The sequence below is a fragment of the Ochlerotatus camptorhynchus genome, unplaced genomic scaffold (genome assembly GCF_037179485.1).
Source record: "Ochlerotatus camptorhynchus isolate MF236.1 unplaced genomic scaffold, CSIRO-AGI_Acam_v1.1 ptg000357l, whole genome shotgun sequence".
Classification (NCBI taxonomy): Eukaryota; Metazoa; Arthropoda; class Insecta; order Diptera; family Culicidae; genus Ochlerotatus; species Ochlerotatus camptorhynchus.
The window spans coordinates 451,088-466,822 of record NW_027040845.1 but is presented as its reverse complement, the minus strand read 5'-3'; the positions used below and the strand labels follow the sequence as shown (position 1 = coordinate 466,822).

Below are 15,735 nucleotides of genomic sequence, written 5' to 3'. Positions count from 1 at the left end.
TATTTTTCTCACAGTCGTTTTTCTGGTTGAATTATTTAAAATTCTATAAATTAAGTGGCACTTCTTGAAGTAATTGACGTAATCCTCCAAGTTTCCGGTATTCTAAAAAAAAAAATGAACTCTAGCAGTAGTTCTTGGAATTCCCTTATCCACATGAATTGCATCTGCTTAGCTGTGGCATCGAAAGTTGCATGACATCGGTGATGGGATCTTCCAACTCGCTACTCCAGGCAAGTACCAATATGTTAAGAACCCTACCGTGCCTGATGCTGATGACGCACGCCACAAAGCATCTTGGAAGCCCCCGAGCCCTCCGACCCAGTCGAGTCTGCAACGTCAACCTCCACACTTTCACTATCCGGTGTATCCTGCCATCAAAGTCGTCTCGGCCCTGCGGTCGGAAATGGTGAGAGGGCCTTCCAGTCGGCGTTGCCAGGCAAGTACTTCGATTCGACGTTCCATCCGCCTCCTGATAGTTTCGTGGTTTCCAGCTCATTATCCAGCGATGTCAGCAACAGCGCATGCACATACCCTCACAGTCAAATTGATCCTATCTTCACCATTTACTACCAAAACGTAAGAGGTTTACGAACGAAGACAACCGAGCTCCGCTTAATGCTTTCAACATGCAACTACGACATTCTGGTTCTCACCGAAACCTGGCTTCGAGCGGACATTCAGGACTGTGAGCTATCATCAGATTATCACTTCTTCCGCTGCGACCGTAATCGAGCTACCAGTCAGATTTTCAGAGGTGGCGGTGTACTTATTGCGATAAAATCCAAGCATTCATGCACATCAGTTTCGCTCGAGAATTGCGACCGTCTGGAGCAAGTGGCTGTGCGCATCACTCTGCAGCACCGCTCGCTATTCATCACCGGAATATATCTCCGTCCTCTCTCCAGCCCGGATTTATACACGTCTCACACAACTGCACAACAGACTATCTTTGAGAGATCTTCGAACGCCGATATCATCTTGGCAATGGGCGACTACAACCTTCCGTTTCTGAGTTGGACTTTCGACGAGGACGTGAATGGTTATTTACCATCAAACGCGTCCAACTCTCACGGAAGCGATGCTCGCTAGCGGGCTAATCCAAGTCAATTCACTGTCTAATTTGAATGGAAGACTGCTTGACTTAGCCTTCATCAGTGATCCGGATAACGTTAACCTTTTTGAGCCTCCGGTCCCTCTACTGGATATCGATCATCATCATAAGCCATTCATCTTACGACTTGATGACGACTGCAATCCGCCCATGATATCGGACTGTGATTCGTATCCACCTGAATTGGATTTCAGGCACTGCGATTTCGGCTCATTGAATAATGAACTGTCCACTATCAATTGGCAACAGATTCTGGATGGTGTTTCTGTCAACGCTATTGCTGACCAATTCTACGACAATCTGTATGAAACACTCTATTCGTGAGTTCCTCTCCGGAGGCGTGTTACGAGGTTAACCTCAGTGCAACACTGCTGGAGCCCTGAGCTACGTAATTTGCGGAACGTATTGCGTAAGTCGCGCAAATGCTATTTCAGTACCACAACCAACGAGAGCAAAAATAGTCTCCGATTAATCGAAACGAGATACAACGGACTGTTGAAGTCTAGCTATGGGGAGTACGTCCAGCGAACGCAAGCGAATCTGAAGCAGCACCCATCGACGTTTTGGAAGTTCGTGAAATCACAACGGTCTGGTAATCGTATTCCGGACATAGTTGAGTTTAACGGGATCACTGCTAGCTCCCCTGTCGATGTTGCTAACTTGTTTGCGAGCTTCTTCCAATCAGTTTACAACACAAATTCACCACCTCTAAAACTTTCAAGTTTCGATCGCATCCACGAGTACAACCTGAATATCCCAACGTTGCGCTTCTCACGGGACGACGTTATAAAAGCCTTGAATGACCTCGATGTTTCTGAAGGCCCTGGGGTAGATGGTATTCCCCCATCTCTGCTCAAATATTGCGCACGCTCACTCGCTTCTCTGATCTCCTGCATATTCAACCGTTCGCTGAGCGAAAGATCATTTCCCAATGTTTGGAAGACAGCTTCAATTGTGCCAATCCATAAAGCGGGTAATCGAAACCGAGCTGAAAACTACCGTGGAATATCAATTCTCTGTTGCATTAGCAAGGTCTTTGAAACCTTAGTGCACAATGCTCTGTACAATGTGATTCATCCTATAATATCTGAGAGTTCCAGCATGGGTTTGTCCAGCACCGCTCTACTACTACAAACTTGCTGCGCTACACTAATACCAACAATCAATACGAAACTAACGATTTTAAATTGGCTCACTACTTGATTAGCCTATTGGTCCCAAGCAAACGATTAACGTACCACATTCTAGTCGAAATTCTAGTACTACGCAGTGTTTGTTTTGATTCGCTATGAAAGTTTGACAGATAAAATGACGGGTTCGTGGATTTTCCTATGTTTCGAGGGGTGAATCGGATGGCTTGGGACCGAAGAGAGTACCAGAGCTGAGCCAAAAAGTTGAGCACGTTTCTTCGAGACCTTCTAGTCTTAGAGTTACCTCTATGCTAATACTCTGTTTCGAGAGGTTGAAGCCCGGCGACAGGTGGACTCCATTAACATCGACTTTTCAAAAGCATTTGACACAGTGCCACACGTGTACGCTACCGAAAAATTAAGAGCTATTGGATTCCCTGCTTGGTTAGTTGATTGGATTCTCTCTTACTTGACCGAACGCCATTCCTTCGTTTCGATCAATTCTGCACGCTCGAAGGCCTTTGCAATTACTTCGGGAGTACCGCAAGGAAGTGTGCTCGGCCCAATGCTGTTTGTCCTTTTCGTCAACGATCTGTGCCTTCAGATTTCTTCATTTAAGCAAATGTTCGCGCACGATCTGAAGATGTTCAGAGTCATCGCGACCGTACTCGACTGCCTCGCCCTGCAAAATGACATAAAGGGTGATACGGTCAAAATTTGGTCAAGGGAAAACGCGTGTAAATCGGTGAAATCGTTTATTTGAAAAATCAAATTAAATTTCTTTTTCAAGTTCAATTAGTATAAAATTCAGGAAAAAATATTCAGTTAGGCTTCCGCTTTTCCAAATCCGAATTGCCGGGCCTTACGCTTGACCCCTGCCATCAGATTTTGTACAGCCACCTTGTCCACCTTCTTCGCCGCAGAAAGCCAGTTTGCCTTGAACTGCTGCTCGCCCTTAGCAGTTTTTTTGGTCTTCTTTAGGTTCCGCTTGACAATAGCCCAGTATTTCTCAATTGGGTTCTTTAAGGGTATTGAGGTAAATGCATATTCGTAATCTGCATTAAAAATGGAACCCAAACCCAAAATTTCATCAATTTTGGTACACTGGAACTATTTTAAATAAGTACGATTAAATTTGCAAAAATCACCTTATTAGCGCCTCTCGGTGTCACTTTGTATGGGAGCGAGGTGTCAGTGTGTCAGTTTAGTGTCAAACAGTGAAGTTATTATTTTGCTTTAAATCTTGATTTAAAAATCGAGATAAAAGTGTGTGGGTTCGAAAAAAATATCGCTCTGCTCAGAAAACGAAGCTCTCTCAGATGATATATTAAAAACGATATATTTTTCAAAATTAAAGAACCCAATTGGGCACACACGAGAGGGCGTGTTGGGAGGGTTCTTGTCCTTGGGAACCACCTGCACGTTGTTGGCGGCGTACCACTCCATGGCCTTTTTACCGTAATGGTAAGATGCCAAATCCGGCCAAAACAGTACGGAACAACCGTGTTTCTTCAGGAAAGGCAGCAGACGTTTATTCAAACACTCTTTCACGTAAATTTCTTGGTTGACAGTCCCGGAAGCTATGAAAATGCTGCTTTTCAAGCCACAGGTACAGATGGCTTGCCAAACCAGATATTTCTTTGCGAACTTTGACAGCCCAAGCAACACCATTTGTTTCTCAGCGAGTAACAACAACCTTAGTGTGATTAAATGAAGGTCTAAATTATGGGCAACGCATCGCACATAAAACTTCATTGTACCTTAAAAAGCGTAGAAGGTGGAGTCTCTTTGCAACTTATGTTTGTTGCAAAAGGTGTTGCAAATAAGTTCCATGTAATATAATATTTTAATGACACAAGTTGCAAATGTGGTTTGGGCTGACTTAACTGTAATGTTTAACTGACATCGTTAAAACAGTACAGTGATGTTTTCGAATACATATGAACGAAATTTTAGTTAACCATATATATGTATTGGATATTTTGGTGTGTTTAAGCGGAAAATACATACTGATGCTTTTATTTGAACTGAAAAATCGTAGAAAAAAGTAATTAGAATAAACATATGAAATTAATGACTTCAAAGAATTGATGTCTATTCCAATTTTTTTCAAACGCTTCAAGTTTTATGGTGAAACGAAACATTTAACTTCGAATAAATATACGCGCCTCCTGAAAATTATCAAATTGATGTCACAAATCTGTAGTGTTAAAATAAAAAAGTTATTTTCGCAAAATCAATTTAATTCATACTATTAGAAAAAAATACAGCTGTAATAAGTATTTCATATTTTTATGTTGATATGGTTTGAAACATGAATAAATTGAAAAATATTTTCATTATATTTATTTCCGGAGGATTGCATATGGCTGTCAGTCTTACCAACAGCATACTGATTATGTACATTGCGGGTCAGAATTTTCAGAACAATAATATTTCTCTCTAGATGTGGGTCTGTTTGTGTTTGTGATTAATTTTTGGTTTCATTCGATTCCGATCGGTTAGACTTTAGCATGAAGATGCGTTTTTAAAGCTCAAAATTATGGTCAAAACAAATTTAATCATCAATGGGATGGTCAGTGCTCACTCTACATAATGTGCCCAGGTGCTTTTCGGTGCTCTAATGTGAGGTTCTCACTGTTGACAGACGATCACCGAAAAGATGTTCTGACAGGCTGGTAGAAGCCGCACCGTCGTTATATCAGTGGGTGCCCAAAAAACACCTCCCAGCACCCTATTTCATTAATAGTCCAACCCTAAGCCACAAACCTTAATTCTCATCAACACATCAAATTTAAAATAAATACTTTCCAAGCCATACCTAAGGGCTAAAGTACTTGGGTAGCTTTTTTTAAAACCAATTCAGCTTTTTTTATTCAGTACTAATATTTCATTTTAATTTTCATTTTGAGCTGATTGGAAGCATATTGAGCGCAAAACTGCTGAAAAACCAGGAAAGTGGCATCTTTCTATCTACTAATAACAATAGGGAGCATAACCGCGAACCTACGCTTGGGCCTAGCTTTGATTGATTCGTTTTCACTTTTTTATGCTGCCTACGAAAAGATGTTGGCGTACCAGTCCCTTGTTAAAATATAATTCGAAGAAGTATTTTATGGACCTAGGGTGGGTTAGCCAGTACACCTACCCTAAACATACGGATTCCGAAGGACTCGTATGACTTCCAGAAATATGAAACAACAATTCAATTCCAAATAAAGATACCAACTATCTGCTGTGTAGCATCAACTTCCGGTTACTACACAAATGCATGATTTTTGACCCTTCGATCGATCATAATATTACAGGTGCACACACTATCCAATAATTAGTGTAACTTCAAACCTCCAGGATTCAAAGTTCTAGTCAAAGCAAAGCTCTGGCTGACCGAATATAGTAGCTTTACATAGACTAAAATTATCACTTTTGATCAGGCTGAGGACACCTGCTGTGGAAGTTTAAATCCGTCGATTACACAAACCGTAAGATTTCAAGCCATCACTCACTCATCTTGAATAAATAGCGTGTGCTTATAATGCAAAGCCTTGAATCGAAATTCCTATAAAGTACAAATCAAAGCCTTCACTTGAACAACATTATACCATAAGCAAATAGAGTCGACTTCTTTGAGTTCTTTGATATCCTGCACCTAAAACAAATCAAAACGCTCTCACATAATCATTGTCTAGTCCATAATTCTTAAATTTATTATTTTAATGTTTGGAATATGTATGTTCATAAATATTCCAAACATTAACATTCCTCATTATAGCAACATAAATTTGGCCGGTAGTGTACGTTTCATCCAGATATAATCCAACTCACTGAACTGTTGCAAAAATGTTAAATAGTAGGTTACAACAATGTAGCTATTTTTCAAGACATCATGAAAAGTTAACAACAAGTAATTTTTACGTTACAGATGAGTGGAAATTAAAATTAAATATTCTCATTAAACTGCAACAACATCGCAACAACACCGCAACGGTTTGTTAACATATCTGCACCATTGGATATTATCGATGATATCCATGTTCCAGTAATGTTGAAAATAAGTAGCAAATGCGTAGTTTGAACAATAATAGAATTAGTTGAGTATGTGCGTGCTTTAAACGTCACTTGTCAGTAGTAATGTGGCATCGTTTTGGCATTAGAAGCCAATAGTTCTGGTATCAGCTCGAAATCGGCATCAAAATTTACAACAGCTCCAGCAACAATCGATCCAACGTCGTCTCAAGATTCTCACCGTTCTTTTTGGCGCTTTGGAACACCCTCTCAACTGACTATGGCCACGCCAGCCGCTGTTGGCGGAAAAATTGTCGGAGCCGCTGTAACATCACCTCTGCCGGCGTTCAACTTTTCCGCTGATTAGGATGCTGCTAGCGGGGACCTGCCGCATTTCTGCTGGTGCAAATCTAATAGCTGCAATCGGGGATCTCTTCGGAATGCCCAACGGATCCGCTGGTATTTTGCATAGGAACTGGAGGGGGTGAAACTATGTCACTCAGACCCAGATTGAAAAGATTCTTTATTATTGGTGCTCAAATAAATTTCGACTTTGCTTCTGTGGCTATCGTTTTTGTCTAAGTTCGCATCGTCGTTAGTCACCATCGTCCTCCGTCGTCCGTAATCCTATCGTCCTCGTCGTAGTCTTCCTCACCATGGTTATTTGTTAGATTCATTTACTATGCAGATGTTAGCACATGCATTACGATTTCTCCACTTTTGTCAATGTAGTCCAAAAGTGTTTTACAACATCACATTACATGAAATATTTAAAAACTTATAGATTCATAACGCTTAGTAATTGGAACAAGATTGCAAATAGGTTCATCAACACATCTTGGTTCGTAGACTTTTTAGTAACATCTCTAAACAGTTGCTCAATAGATACAAAAAACATATCATTCACACTATGTTGCACCCAAGTTTCAAGAAATATAATGTTTTAAGGAACTTTTATGCAACAAATACAACGCAAGTTAGATTTGTTGCTCAAGTGTTTCATACAATATCACGTAGCATATAACTTCAGGCCAATTTGAGTGTAACATTCTTGCTCCTCCCATTTTATGCATGATTTGAGAAGTCATCCAAGCAGTATATTGAAACAGTTGAGTTCCATTATTGAGACCTAAAGTAAATCAAGCAACAAACTTGAAACAGTTTCATATCACGATGTATTTCTTGTACCATTTAAGGGATATATGGGCAACGTAAATAAAAAAAATAAAAAATTGAAGATGTTTTCTGTGTTGCTTGGGAGTTTCATGTGATTGAAAACATCTGCTACCTTTCCCCTTCCTTTTGCCGTATAAAACTCCTGTCCCGGAAGCTGCTTGTAGTCGGCTTTGACGTAGGTTTCGTCGTCCATTTCCACGCAGTCAAACTTCGTCAGCATCGTCGTGTACAGCCTCTGGGATCGCGCTTTGGCCGTCGTATTTTGTTTATCATCGCGATTTGGAGTCACTACCTTCTTGTAAGTCGATAGTCCGGCTCGTTTTTTTGCTCGATGCACGGTTGTAGACGATACACCCAGCTTATTTGCGGCATCTCGGAGAGAGAGGTTAGGGTTTCGCTTGAAACTACCGGCAACTCTCTTTGTCGTCTCAGCGGCTTCCGGTTTTCGATTTCTCCCCGATCCAGACTTCCTGGCTGTCGACAAACGTTCCCCAAACACTTTAATTACATTTGTAACGGTTGATTTGGCAACTTTTAGCGATTTTGCCAGCTTTGCGTGCGAGTAGCTCGGATTTTCGCGATGCGCGAGCAAAATTTTGATACGCTGCTCTTCTTGCTTGGACGGCATTTTGACAACTGAAGAGTGAATTCCAAAATCAAAATAGAAGCAACATTCTACACACACACACCTTCAAAATGAGGGGTGTTCAGGTTTTTTAAATGCAAAATTGAAAGAAATACGTCAAGTTGATATTGACCAAATTTTGACCGTATCACCCTTTAAATGGGCTACTCCTATGGTGCCAAGAAAATGGTATGAGTGTCAACATAGGAAAATGCAAGGTGATATCGTTTTCCCGTAGGATCACCACCGTCAACCACCAATACACAATTGGATCCGTGTCATTAGAGCGTGTTACCTCAATTTGTGATATTGGTGTTACTATCGACTCGAAGTTAAGATTCAACGAACATGTTGCACTTGTCACGGCTAAAGCATCTACGGTTCTTAAATGCATTCGACGCTATACGTGGCAGTTTACAGACATTTTTGCACAAAAAACATTGTTCTGTACTTTGGTACGTAGCATCCTGGAATACGCGACCTCTGTCCGGACACCTTATCACGCATCGCTGATCATCAGAGTCGAAAAAATTCAGAAGGTTTTCATTCGATTTGCGCTGCGCAACCTTCCAAACCGCTAAATCTGCCTGACTACACTGCACGCTGTATGCTGATTGATTTGGAAACCTTACGTGCTAGGCGCACAAACATTCAGCAAACTAGTTATTTTCGACTTACTGCGTGGTAACATTGTCCTCAACTACTATAGGATGTTCCTCTATAAGTTCAACCCCGACAGTTGAGGAGCTCACAGCTTGACGCTGTGCCGGCTCACTGGACTGGTTACGGTTTCACCAATCCATTCGACGCTTGTTTGCGAGCTTTCAACGATACTAACGAGGATTTCGATTTTGTGATTCGCAAAAGTACTTTTAAAAATAGGATTAAGAATATTAGGTAAAGTAGTCTGTACGATTTTTATTTTTTATTGGAGATGAAACAACAAATAAATAAATAAATAAATAATTTACATGACATTTACATATAAATTCCAATTTCCAACTGTGACGGTTGGTCGCGGCATGCAAATATCTGATCCACCAATCAAGCAGTTAGTAGTTGTTAATAGACGTAAAATGACATTCATTTTTCAACGTCATTGTCCGTTCCAAGGGAAATTTTTCGGCAGCCACGCTACAGATCCCGATCGGCAACCCGTCGGACAGCCGTCATCGTAGCTCCCAGGGGTGGTTGCTCTAGGCAGCTTCAGTAATTGGCGACAATTAGAGTCCGATGAAAGTAAAATCTCGGGTGTTGCTTTTCGTCGTCAATCCGCGTGATTTTTTTTCGACTTTCGCTACCTACTACCAAAGTTGGATCACGTTGGAGCGTTTGCTGGTACATACCAACAGGTACACCACCAGTGCAAGGATTGACGACCCGCCTTGGGGTGTCTTGTATCGGATGTGTTGAGCTGCATTTAACATGATATGTATTTTGGGTAGTTTAACAAAAGCGAAAAACACAGCGGTTCCGGTTCCGATGAGCAGCTCGGTAAAACGTTACAAATGAGCTGCTTACTTTGTATGCGGCGGGCAGTATGAGGTTGATGATCAAGTGGCGATAAACCGGAGGTAAGTGGACAGTTACGCCTCCACAGTGATGTTGATGGATTAGGGAAGCGCAGATGGACGGATAATTTATGCAAAACTGAAAAGCGTAATTCAATGCAATATTTACGTAACACAGAGTTTGACGTATTTTCTATGTAGGGGAAATGGATGTAATTTCGGCCTACATGCCCCTAATTTGGGCCCATACATAAATTCAGAAATAGACTCCATTTACAATAGTGACCAAAAATATCCATTAGTAGGTACCGTCCTAATGACGCGTTCATCTAGATAAAATTGATAAATAGCAGATTTTTAGCGATGGGCCCAATCTTAGATCCATAGGTCAACATTAGAGCCATTTCCCCTATTATGAACTTAATAGGTGCCAAAAAAGATTAATCATACGTCACCATCAACTACCAGCTAATACTAATTACGGTCATTAACTCACCATTGGTCTAAGACAACTGCGAACCGAAAGACTCAAGAAAGCGAAGCGCACTTCACACTCTCAAATTAATTCCCAACCAAGCTATGGCGAATTTTTTTCGCAAATTTACACCTGTTTGTTTGCCGTCAGTAACACAACCTTACTGTGGACAATGCATGCATAATTACCCCTTTTCGAACCTCGGAGAAATTAAACTTAGGCTTTTCCACCATCCGGGTACTGAAATTGTGCGTACTTCACACTTTTACCGGCTGTCGTTGCTCGGTTGATAGGCTCGAAGCAAAGCAAACAAAACCGGGTCGTGTCGTTTTGTCAACTGGATCGAATTATGTTCCACCATAAATTTGGAACGGTGACATTGACATTGTCAGTTGACTGAGCTGCAATTTAGTATATATCTTCAATGACGATTTTTTTCTATTTTCGCCCCATTTCCAGATTCACTGCGACAGAGCTGCGTTTAGCATGACTCATTCGGAACTTGGCACGAGTTCGCTGCTGCAACTGGAACCGGTTTCAATGGGTACGGAGTAGGCGGGAGACGCACGCAGACGCGAGAAAAACGTGGCATTTGGGAAGTGAAACAACTCTGAAGGTCGCAGAGGACCTATGCTGAAGGTAAGTTCGATGTTACTACATGTGTGCGGAGAAATTTCAAACGATTCACAGAATACCCTTTGAGATTAAAATTACCCTATTAAACAATCATATTTCATTATTTGGGTACATTCATTCATGTTGCTAGTTCGGCTGCGGTGCAAATGAGCATATGCCTTGGGTCAGATTACGATTGAAATTGGAAAGTCGCGCCTTACCGAAAATGTTTCCGAGTTTCGTTGAATGTCCAACCACACCAAAACGATCGTGACCATGATTGCTGCCGATGATCAAATCTCCCGCGGCTATCCGATCAAAACATAAACGCACACACTAACACTCGCACAGTTCGAGGCTAGGGAGTTTTATGGACCTTTCTCATTTGGGATGATGAGTAAAATTTTAATAAGACATTTCACCGGTTTCACTTTTTTTTCCATTCGTTCGTGCGTTCGTCTTTGCGCACCACATCAAGGGGCCTATATTGGTCTCTCTCTCTCCTATCATTGTCAGTTTAATCGCTTGACGTGTGCGATTATATGTAGTATCCTCGCGGTAGTAAATGTCAATTTATAAAGCTTTGAATTTAATATTTCATGTAAGTGAGGCAGTCGCGTGAGTGGATTTTTGACGTGCCCCAAAAGTTTCACTATGATTTATTTGCAGAAAAATCATTGGTGAATTAGGCTTTTATGGACCCCTGAGTGGACCACTAAATTGGAGCGATTTAGCGGTTAATTCCATCGCAAGTTTTATAAGTCAGATTCATTGAAAACATTGGTAAACTATTATTTAAAACCTGAAGAAAAATAATTGTATGGTAAAGCACGGCAAAAGCTGTCAAATGAACGAAGGGTCCACATTAGGACACTAAATTTGGTTGTCTTCTCTGTTTTTGGATTGAATTAAACGTAATACATCCCCATCTATTGATTCTTATGACAAATATGTCATTTATTCTAGATGGTCCATCATAGGATGTAAGCAATTCTATGATGGACCCCGGGTGGCCTTTAAAAGATCAATCGTGAAAGCAATTTGTAACGCTGATTTTCGTGGGTAATATTAAATTATTCATTTATTGTACGTATCAGCCACACTTAGTAAAGGATACACTTGCTCCTTAGTTAAAATCATTACCGAAACAATAATTGTGGCGTCAATGGCTGCATCTGCTACTAAAGGGGGAGGGTCCATAACAGGCCAATTTACCCCAATTGCCGTGTGATAATTGCATGGTAGAGACTAACTGCCCACTTGATGATCTCTTTTTGTTTCGCCTTAATTTAAAACCGTTTTGTCAGACTAGCAATTCATCAACGGTTTTCCCAATCGTTATCGAATGTGCCAAAAAAATCACAATCAACTTTTTTCAATGCCTCCCGGTTCTCCGAACGTAAACAAGATGTAATCAATTCTACCGTTCTTTGCTTGCAGTAAAAATTTGGCGATCATTACCGGTCGTAGGTATTAAATTTTTGTTTTGTTTATGGCTACCTTTTGCTCTGTTAATTTGACTGACGGGAGCCAATTAGCTGTTTTCACCGGTCGCCGCCGATTCGCCCATCCAGCGCCAATTTCATTAGTAGTTTTGGGTATGGTCCTTTCTGATCGGTGTCTTGAATCATGATCATAATCATCATCATCATCAACTTCGTCGTCGTTGCCGTCGTGATCGCATTCAAAATGCGAGCATTGAACTTTTGGCTGCTTTTGCCGGTGGTCGCATTTCTCTTTTTTTTCTGTCATTTCGTTTTCGAGTGTTGCGTTGACGGATGATGTTGGTGGCAGCCGACGACGTGTGTCTGTGTGACATTGGGCACTTCCTTTCCCTTGGATGCGATGGGTGTTAGCTTGCGAGCTGGAAGTGATTGTGATCGCGATTACGGTGATTGCATATCCGATTGCGACATTGGAGCTTTCTGTTATGCCATTTGATATGGCGGATGATTTTCTTTTGTGTGGGAAAGAGTTCATTGAGACTCATGGAACAGGTAAATAACGTTTAGGGCAATTCAAGTATCGTTTATTGTGCACAGGGCTGTGGAATCAGATCTAAATCGTCCGACTCCGACTTTAACTCAACGATTTCGAATTTTTAAAGAAAATGAAACACAAATTTGCTTCAATGATTTTCAGATTTTTTAAAATTCAAGTAAAGATCAGTTACAGTTATTTAATAAATTTTCATAGAGATTCTATAATGAGTTCACTTGTGAAAGTCTTTCTTCTCTTTCTTCTTTGATACAAACAAATTCAAGTAATCGAATTATATAATAATCCTTCATATTTTTATTATGGATCTTGGACAAGCAGGCGGTTGGCCGTTTCAAGAACCCCTTGCTTCCCCCGTTGAAGATACTGGATGTCCAAAAACTAGGCTCTGTATCTGTCAGCGAGGGTAAAAAGAGTTTTACCCCCACAGACTCGTATCGTGTGACCTTTTCTGGTTCAGCCCTTCCTCACTACATCGAGTTGGGAAAACTTCGACTGCCTGTGCGCTTGTTCGTTCCCAGGGTCATGAACTGCCAAAACTGTAAGTAGTTGGGACATACGGCCTCCCACTGTGGCAGCAAGACACGCTGTTCCAAATGCGGGGAGAAGCATGAGGATGGCGCCTGTGCTGCTACTTTACTAAAATGCGTGTACTGCAAAGAATCTCCTCCTCATGGTCTTCCGTCGTGCCTGGTGTACAAACAACGCGGGGAGAAACTACGTTCTAGGCGGTCTTTTGCAAAAATGCTTAAGACAGCCAAGCCATCGACCAACGACGCAAATCGCGTCGCTCTTTTTTAGATGACGAGTCTGACTCTGGCTTGGCTGATGAGGGAATTCCTTTCAGTTTTCCGGAAGCTTCTTCGCGGAAAAGAAGACGCATCCGTTCACGGATAGTCGCTGATCAGGAACCTCAAATCAGCTTGCACAAATCAAGGAGTGGTGGAAAAAATGTTTCAACTCCTCCTGGTTTCCGAAGAACTGACTATACCCAGGATTTTCCACCACTCCCGGGGACATCCAAACCCCTGATGTTCCATTTTTAAGAATAGAGCGCCTTCTTCATCTGGGTTGTTCTGGGTTATCCTCAAGTACCTCGATATTTCTGAGCCTCTGAAAAGCATTGTTCTGGCAATGCTTCCTACTGTGAAGACCCTCTTGAGGCAATTGACATTGAAGTGGCCCTTCCTTGCAGCAATCATTTCCTTCGATGGATAATTTTCAAACCGAGGTCGGGGATTTGATCACTGTTTACAGTGGAATTGTCGAAGTCTCTTTCCTAAATTAGAATCGTTTAAGTTTTTAGTTCACAATAATGATTGTGATGCATTTGCTCTTTGTGAAACATGGTTTTCGATATCGATATCTGAGATCTTTCTTTTCATGATTGTAACATTATTCGACTGGATCGTGAGGATTCGCATGGAGGAGGGGTACTTTTGGGGATCAAAAAGTGTCATTCCTTTCATAGAGGGAATCTTCCACAATTTCCAGGTATTGAAGTTGTTGGATGTCACGCTATTTTTAAAGGCAAGAGCCTTTGTATTGCTTCTGTATATATTCCTTCCCGAGTTTCGGTTAATCTAAAACAACTTTCAGATATATGTTCGGTACTTCCTGCTCCACGGTTGATCATGGGAGATTTCAATTCCCACGGTACAGGCTGGGGGAGCTGTATGATGACAACCGTTCTACTTTGATATATGACCTCTGTGATAACTTCAATATGGCAATTCTTAACAATGGAGAAGTAACACGTTTGGCTGGTCCATCTTCAAATGGAAGTAAATTAGACCTCACACTTTGCTCTAACTCATTATCGTTGGATTGCACGTGGAATGTGATCCAAGATCCCCACGGTAGTGATCACTTGCCGATCAAAATTTCGATTGCCAGTGGGTTCAATCCATCGGAATCCGTTAACGTCGCGTACGACCTCACCCGTAATATCGATTGGACAACGTTCAAGACCGCGATAGAGGAAGCCGTGTCGTCGGTACAAGGGCTTCCACCGTTGGAGGAATATAACTTCCTCTCCAATCTGATCTTGGACAGCGCGCTTCAAGCTCAAACTCGGCCTTTTCCAGGAACGTCTTTCCGTAGGAAACCTCCTTCCCCTTGGTGGGACCAGCAATGCACTGAGGTTTATCGTAAAAAGTCCGACGCGTTTAAGCTTTTCCGGAAACGTGGAACACCCGTGCATTTCGAAGCGTACTTGGCTCTTGAACGCGAACTCAAAAGCCTCATCAAAGCCAAGAAACGCGGATACTGGCGGCAATTCGTAGACGGGTTATCGCGCGAAACGTCGATGAATACGCTTTGGAACGCGGCGCAAAGGATGCGTAACCGGTCTTCGAACAACGAGGGCGAGGAGTACTCAGATCGTTGGATTCTCAAGTTCGCGCGAAAAGTCGTCCTGATTCCGTGCCGGCACAGATGATTCCTCGCGAAACGACGAATTCGGTAGACGAGATCAGTCAGCCTTTTTCAATGCTGGAGCTCTCACTCGCACTCCTTTCGTGTGGCAATTCGGCTCCGGGGGCTGATAGAATCAAGTTCAACTTGTTGAAGAACCTCCCAGACGTCGCTAAGAGGCGCATGTTGAACTTGTTTTGTCAGTTCCTGGAGTTCAATATTGTTCCAGATGATTGGAGGCGAGTGAGAGTTATAGCCATTAAAAAGCCTGGAAAACCCGCGTCAGATCATAACTCGTATCGTCCCATCGCGATGTTATCGTGCATTCGAAAATTGTTGGAGAAAATAATCCTTTTTCGCCTGGACAAATGGCTTGAGACGAACCACCTACTCTCAGATACTCAATTTGGTTTCCGTAGGGGCAAGGGAACGAACGACTGTCTCGCGATGCTTTCCACAGAAATTCAGTTGGCTTTTGCTAAAAAGAGCAAATGGATTCTGTTTTCTTGGATATTAAGGGGGATTTTAATTCAGTATCGGTTGAAGTCCTTTCAGACAAATCCACGCTTATGGCCTTTCTCCATTAATTAATAACTTTCTGTACAATTTTCTGTTATTTATCGAACTTGCATGAATCACGGATCTTTCTTCATCAAAATTTAGTCAATAGGGTT

At 41.7% G+C, this 15,735-nt stretch overlaps 1 protein-coding gene across 1 annotated transcript in view; it reads left to right on the top strand.

Moving 5' to 3' along the window:
• The window catches only part of LOC135709209 (myosin-IIIb-like), a 340,664-nt gene that overhangs the window by 62,129 nt on the left and 262,800 nt on the right, over positions 1 to 15,735 (top strand). Inside the window, exon 2 of the mRNA XM_065231439.1 lies at positions 10,493 to 10,672. The gene's annotated coding sequence lies outside the window, so the exon portion shown is untranslated. The remainder of the gene's footprint in view (positions 1 to 10,492; positions 10,673 to 15,735) is intronic.